This window comes from Ambystoma mexicanum, chromosome 10, assembly GCF_040938575.1.
Source record: "Ambystoma mexicanum isolate Mex_15411 chromosome 10, UKY_AmexF1_1, whole genome shotgun sequence".
NCBI classification, from domain to species: domain Eukaryota; kingdom Metazoa; phylum Chordata; class Amphibia; order Caudata; family Ambystomatidae; genus Ambystoma; species Ambystoma mexicanum.
Genome location: NC_090932.1, coordinates 1,159,928,351 through 1,159,936,265, shown reverse-complemented (window position 1 = coordinate 1,159,936,265; position 7,915 = coordinate 1,159,928,351). Strand labels below are relative to the sequence as shown.

Genomic DNA, 7,915 nt, shown 5'->3' with positions numbered 1-7,915 from the left:
CGTCGTCTGTGTTTGTTGGCATAGCTTCTTCATTCTTTTGACATCGTTATGTGGGCGGTGATTACTTTGGGCTTGTTTTTACTAAATAGTTGCTCCTTTTCCTTCTTAAGCTGCTGGATGATTTGAGATGTAAGGTACTGGAAGTCTTTTATGTATGTGGAGCGTTAATACTTTGGCGAGCCCATCTATTTATTGCACAGGGGTCGGGGTCTCGTTAATGCACACGAGGTATGTGGCAGAGGGATGTGGGAAGTGGAAGACGGAAAGTGTATATAAACTAGACCACTATCCTTCTCAGTTTCGTCATTGTGTACCTGACAGGACATTTTCATAGCGCCCAGGCTGAAATACAGGCATGCTCCCCCATGCCCTGTCCCCGATTATGAAATAATTGCAATTTAAAACTAAAGCTAGTTTTATTAACTTGTAATTAAAGTATCTAGAAGTAATTAGTCCGTACACAAGAGAATATTGCAAATAAAATCACGTTATTTTATATACATACCTGTTAATTGTATAAAAGCTATCCTAGTTTTTGCTGCTTCAAAAGCTTTCATTTATTTTAGTTTATTTCACACTTTTACCATCCGTCATGAATTCCGTAGTGTCAATACACATTTTATCCACATTTCATCATATCAACATTTAAAATTCCATCACAAAATTCATTCAAAAAGACTTCCTTTAAAAATGTAATGAATGAAAAATTATTTTAAATCCTCTACACCACACATATGCGTCATCCGCGCCTCGCAATGGTTTTTCTAATATAAAATCCCATAGATGGGTTGTCCTTGGGTCTCTGAACACAGGGCAGAATAACGTTAAGTGCTGTAAGGTCAGATTGCGTTTTTGCACAATCTGCACCTTTCATCTATAACACCTTCTTGCTTTCGAGATATCAAAACCTCTTACGTGTGAAATCTGAGAACGAAATCCCGATAATATGGCCAGGGGAATTTGGCTAGGTATTTTGGACGCACTTTCAGAAACGTAGCTTCATTATTCAAATTTGTGAATAATTTTAACTGCTTTTTCCTAGTCTCCGTTTCCACCCAATCTTTACACCACATCTTTTTTTTTTTTTTCGGTGTCATGCCAGTTTTTAACAATTGTTCATTTATACCCATACTACTTAAAATCTATCTACAATGCTCAACCCAAACTTTCAGCACCCCATCATAAGCACAATCTTTCCTCTCCTTTAAGACACAGAATTGGAGAGAGCTGTCTTCTATAATCAATTGGCGGAATAATGCGAGAGACTTCTAGTCACTAGCCTGGATTGAGAGTAGGCCCAGTTCATATCTTATAATTGACATTCGCATAGAATTTGGCAAACATTAGATTATCCTCCAAAAAATGCCCTCCAGTACACCCCAGATTTCACATTATAGACCTAAGGATGGCTCCGCCCCATAGGAAATAGCTGGAACTACCTTTTACTTAAAGTTTTTTAAAACCGGAATTATTGAATATTTTCCAAATGTGTTATGTATCGCGGCTCCCTGTGCCGCCAAGCTCTTTATTTTTACTTTTAGCTGTGTCGACCATTATTTGCACTTGAGTTCATACCCATTTTGAAGTACTTTACCAATTCCACAGGTCTTACTAATTTAGGTCCTATTAGCTATTGGAATGAGCACTTTCTTTTAGCTTCTGCAGCACCAGGATCTCTGATTTAGCTGCGTTTATTTTTAGCCCATTTGGTTCTAAGTAGTCCTGCATAATTTTCAGTTTTCTCTGGAGGCCAATGGGCGCTTGGTCTGGTATGACCAAGTCATCTGCTTACATCATCCATCCCACTGGGATACATTTATCCTTGGCTGGACTGATGTTTCTTTGTACAGTGCCTTAACGGAATAGTGCACTCAAAAATATTATTTGCTTAAAAGATGGGCAATAATCAAAAACATATATTAAACATCTTTTTAAAGAAAGTTCCTATGTAAACTTTTGAGCAAACCAAGCTCAAAGTGTTTACATGGGAGCATCCATTTTGTCATTTCAAGCAGCAGCCTCTGTTCATGTTAAGCTCTGCCCTGGCGGCACTAATCAAGCAGCAAAAGCCCCCTACTGGGAGCTTTTGCTTACTGCAGCCAGAGCAGAGCTGAACATGGAAGAGGCGGCCTTCACTTTCATTTTACGTTTTCTTTGTTCCCCAATCCCAGCGAAGCACAGAAAATGTAAAATGAAAGGCAGAGCAATTATAAATGATTCGCTGGTTGCCGGCAGAGTTTTCATAATTGCTGTCACTTTCTTTTCTAGTTTTTATCGGAGGAGTCCTGGAAACTTAGAATGAAAACTGCAGCATTTATAAATACAACAATGTTGTTTTTATGTTTGCGGTGGCTTCAGCTTTGAGTCTCCTGGGCTCACCCGACACGGGGGAGTCCAGGAGACTCAAAGCTGAAGACACTGCAAACATAAATACAACATTATAAATGCTGCGTTTTTCTTTCTAAGTTTCACGGGCTCCTCCAGAGTCCGGGAAACTTAGAAAGAAAACTGAAGCATTTATAAATACAACAAATTTGTATTTATAATTGCAGTGATTTGTTAAGGAAACATAAATAAGCACTTACCTGCATGCAGCCTTCCTGCCTGCATTCTCTGTTCTCACGCAATAATGAAGCAAAAGCCACCCACTGGTAGCTTTTGTTTATTACAGCTGGGTGGCTTTTACTTCATTAGTGCCGCAAGGGCAGAGCTTAACACAAGCACAGGAGGCTCATCCATTTCATAAAATGGATGCCTCCTAGTGCTTGACATTTTTGAGTTTGAGCCTCATTTGCTCAAAACTTTACATTTATATATATATTTTTGATTATGGGCCATCTTTTTAGCCAATAATATTATAGAGTGAACTATCCCTTCAATCGCTGAGAGCAAGTCTCTTGGGCAATTCCACAGTTGGCGCTTCCTCCATACCAGTGGTCACTGGATTATCTCTAAGGATTTTACTAGCTGAGCCGCATTCTGTGAGGCAAAAAAATAATCGAAAGTGGAGCTCTGCACTACTCTATGCCACGTGGGGGTGCCCAGTATATCACCCATTGTATGACTATTTAACATTTGGACGTTTCTGTCATGTACTTCCCTCGACCCAAATTGCAGCTCTGGCTTTCTTCCCCTGCCTCACAGTCGAGCCATGCGTACATTCTCTCGATTAAGTTGCAAGGTAATCTATGTTTAAGTCACCACACAATATGATCCATGGTTCCGATAACGTAAAATTGAAATCGATCAGGGAAGTCACACCGTCTACAAAGCTCGTTTTCCCATGTCACCGGGTTCCAATATAAATGTATAATCACCAGTGATTTCCCTCTCACTCTCTTTAAATTCACCAATTTGATTACCAATATTTGAATATATGGATTGGGGTTACTCTCTTTGACTACCTACCTTCAAACCAATCTCGTTCTTCACAATAGTTCGTAAGCCTGCTGAAGGCCTTCCCTTCAAACCTTTTTTGGCACCATTCAAGTACAGGCTAAAACCATCCAAAATGGGCATATTAATCATCCAGGTTTCCTGTAGGCATAAAATGTCCAGAGCACCAACCGCACAATAGTAATACAATCCCCAGGGGCTGGCTCTTGACATTTGTTTGTGTTGCCAAGACTCCTGCCAACCAGTGCCAAGAGTCGACCTTCTCCGTGGTCGATTTTGTTTTTCGTTCTTCTACAAACAATCTTTTTGATGATTTGCAGTACTAAATGTGATCTTTAGTGGGTTCCAGTTGCCCCTCTTCGCTATAGATCCTTCCATGGCTAGATCCTCGTACTGGTCAGAGAAGCAGTCGATCGCATCCTTTGAGGTTGGCACTTGGATGACATCACCTCTTAGCTCATACTTCATTTTGCTTTCCCCCACCCTTTTTTCCAGTCAAGAGGGGCTCGTCGTTAGGCTCTACTATTATAAAGCCCATGGGGTATAACATTCTGCAGCGTCTAGCAGTAGATTACGAATTATAGCTGAACCTACTTGCAAGCAGACTCTCATGTTGCTGTTAATCTATAAATTCAACGGCTGTGATATCCGCCAATTCTGTCTCTTAACTTTGGTATATGATGGAGGACCCTTAACACATTGTTACGGTTTAGTATCAGGCCATCCTCTATAGATAACATTCTTTCCAGTATTAGCATGCTTTCCTTTGTTTTCGTTCTTCCCGCAGGCCCAACATGTGATCTTCTTTTTGATTCTTGCAACATTGCTGTTTGGCTGATCCTTCTCTTTCTTTCTATAATATTTGAGTTGCTAGACATTTGTATGTCTTTGTTAAAAATCAGGCCATGTTGCTTGTTATCTGCTATTATCCTGCCAGTTACACTTAATACGTTTTTTGTTCTTAAGCGTTTTTCCTCAAGCGACAGAGACACCACGCTTTGATTCAGCCTATCCAGTTGGCTTCTCATTTGGTGGAGCCTTTTAGGGGGGGGGTTTGCTATTTCCTTAGGAGCTGGAGTCTGTACCTCAATATCATCTTGCTCCTCGTTGTCATAAACCGAAATATTCATTACATCCTTTCCAATGAAGGAGGTCACTGCTTCCCCAGATACTTCTTGTTGGGCGGCATTAGCATCTAGTTTTTTGTCTAAACACTTTGTTCCGCTTTTATACAATGAGGAGCATTTCAATTTTGAGCAGGAACCTATATAAAGCAACTAATACTTGCATACTATTCCCCACCATACATCTGTTCCAGAATGATTCCCGAGAACACTCCAAATCAGAAGGAGCAAATTGTCCTAACATTCCGGTTCTATCATCCTCCAAAAACGAACAACATACCACTAAATGCTTTAAAGTTTCCCTTTGGAGGGAATTGGAACAAAACCGACAACACATATTACTAGAATCCAAATGAAGATTCTTCCATGAACCAATACGCTCTAAGGTATTAAACTGGTTAAGTTTGAATCTAATGTAAGTTTGACGAAATTTATAGGAAGGGCTCTTTATTAAGTATATAGACCGCTGATTTTTCTTTCTTATAAACATAGAATATTCACAATAAGTTCTATATGTTTTAATCTTGTCAATAGTTTGGATCCAATCATATTCGTATAATGTTTTCTTCACATTTGGTAACCCCTTAAAAAGATCTTTAACAGTCGAGGTTATATAGTGAAGAATATCCTTCATTTTGTTTGCAAAGTTGTTCATAGCTGGAACCTTGTTTCCCTGCACCATCTTATTCAAATCCTGAAAAAGGGAATTACGTGCCGGTTGCAATATTTTTCAAAATATCGAAAAATCTGTGCCATACCCACCTAGACGCCAAGGAAGAAAGAGCCAGTTCATGACAGATTATTGCATTAGGGACAGATGCTGCCAAACCAAGTACTCTCTTCCAAATTTGTCCCTGGATTCGATTTAAAATGATCTCAATATCTAACATGCATCCAGTCCATAAAGCAAGACGGGCTCAACTTTAAGGAGGTAGAAATCAATCAAGGGTATCAGAGGATAGTTACAATGTTTACGCAAGATAATCCTCATCATGGAATCAATCGACGCACCTTATTATTAAGAGAAATAGTCCATGATGCAGTGGAATTAGCCTCGGAAAGATTGTAGTCAAGATAACGCATAGATGCTGCTCGATCCAATGTCGTTTGACCAATTTTCCAAGTATAAGATTACACCCTTTTTTTGTTTGCAAAAAATTATAATTTTTGTTTTTTCTGCGTTTACCTGGAGATTATGTTTGGACGCATAAATATCAAATTGGTTCAACTTGCATTGCAGCCCTGATGGAGTACGATCCATAATCAGGATATCGTCTGCAAAGCAAATCCAATCAATTGTCATATCTTCTAGCCTAATAGGATACATTGAAGGATGTTGCCAGAGTTTATCCATATCACATAGATACAGGTTGAAAATGGTCGCTGACAAATTGCATCCCTGCTTAACACCAATCATTGTCGCTATGGGCGGTGTCAAAAAGCCCAAATTTGTTATTCTTATTTGAAACGTGGTGTCGGAATGCAACATGGCTATGAGTTGGATCAGTCTTGGGGCGAAGCCCAAAGCCAAAAGTTTTTTCCACATGAGTTCTCTAATGATGGAATCAAAAGCACTGGAAAGACCGAGTGTAGCCATGTAGATTGGACCAGTGTTAGATTCTTTTTCCTTTGCAGATATATGAGCAATGATAGTCGCATTAAACGAAGTTCCCATTTCCTTACGAAAACCTACCTGATATTTAGAATAGATATCATGATCTCTGATAAATTATTGCAAATGAGATAGTAATAGTATTGCAAAAACCTTAGCGGCCACGTCATTAATGCTATGGGGCGAAAATTTGCTGGATTCTTGGGGTCCCCCTTTTTGAATATCGGAATTATGATCGTATTACACCAGGACCTTGGAATGCAGTTAGTGTCCAAGATGTCATCAAATTTATTCAATAATATACTAGCCCAAAACATTGGATCTGATTTAAATAGACATGATGGTAACCCGTCTGGACCAGGGGCCTTCGAGGGTTTGTTTACCTATAGCTGTCAAGGGGCCTCATTAGACGGAAGGCGGTAAGGGTTAACGGTCACCGGTAAGGGTACCGGTGACCGTTAACCCTTACCGCCTTACTACGAGGTCCCTTTGCGGGACCCGACCTTAACGGCTGGTGTAGACCAGCCGTTATAGTTGGGACCCGCAAAGGGACCTTGGTGCTTATTACGGTACTGCAATTTGCGGTACCGTAATTAGCTCCTTTCCCATTATGCCCTATGGGGCAAAAATGTGAATGGGGAAGGGCCATGGAGAAAGGGGGAATTACCGCCCCGCCAACCTTGGAATGGGGTGGTAATTCCCCTTTCCTATATGGTGGTACTGGTATGGTGCCGGCGGCAACCATGGTGCTAATAGCACCACGGTTTACCGCCTACCGTGTAATGAGGCCCAACATGTCTAATTTGGTAAATCTGATGGACTCTTCAAATTTAAGTTAATCAATTCCCGAGTTTGTTCCCTCAAAAAGCTCTGGTAGTTTGAATTTCTCTGCAGTATATCTTTGCCAATTTTCTGCTGATATATAAGATGCCAGGGCTTTTTGGTCTAACTTAGGTTTGTTATTCAAAATAGCCCATAGCTTGCTAGAGTCATGTTTACAAAGCAGGGTCAAAATGGACTGATTGTTTTTTATATTGCTGATGTTTGATAACAAGTAACTTCTTACGATAATTTGACTGAATTCGGTTTTTTACAAGCCTGTGAGAATACAAGTCCAATAGACTGTGTTTTAATGTACTCAATTCAAAATTGCAAGCATGTTTTAAGTCCTTCTGTTCTGTAAGACAAGGGGTCAAAAGTGGGTATACTCGCATCATGCGTACGAGACGATAAGTAATGTAACGTGTCTTGAATTAGCGTGTTGTTATAGTTATCCCTGATTGAGTTAAATAAACGGGAATAGGATTTTCCTTTCCACAAGTCTTTGTTTATGCGATAGGTGAATTATCTGCAAGTATGCAAGTTCCATCTGACAGAATTTTTGGTCAGACCATTTTCTATAAGGTTTAAGTTACATTGTTTTTCAAGCAATTAACATCAAAGGTACGTGGTCACTCAAGTTACAATCACAACGTTTCACTTTGTCTACCATAGATAAGAACTCGGCAGATAGAAAATAATAATCAATATAAGAAGCTTTTTCTCCTCTAGACCAAGTTACTGGATATACATCAACCTCAAAAGGTACAATATGGATATTCCACTCAAGCAGATAATGTTCCCATATGTTCCCCTTTCTCTTACCATCATTTGCGTCGTGGAGAACTTGTGAGACTCACTAGAGGGAGTAGCCATCGTACATGTAAAGTTAAAATCTCCATAGAAAATGATCCTTAGATCTGTATTTTTTAAATATGCGTGCTCCAGCACCAATTCAATCTCA

The 7,915-nt window shown here is 39.7% G+C and overlaps 1 protein-coding gene across 3 annotated transcripts in view; it reads left to right on the top strand.

Annotated features, from left to right (window-relative positions):
- The window catches only part of CIAO1 (cytosolic iron-sulfur assembly component 1), a 180,234-nt gene that overhangs the window by 8,332 nt on the left and 163,987 nt on the right, over nucleotides 1–7,915 (top strand). The window contains exon 1 of one of the 3 annotated variants that reach the window (XM_069619092.1): nucleotides 25–134. The exons of 1 other annotated variant lie outside the window; for it this stretch is intronic. The gene's annotated coding sequence lies outside the window, so the exon portion shown is untranslated. Of the gene's footprint in view, nucleotides 1–24; nucleotides 229–7,915 lie in introns of those variants that run through there. One more of the 3 variants, XM_069619093.1, reaches the window with a different exon arrangement.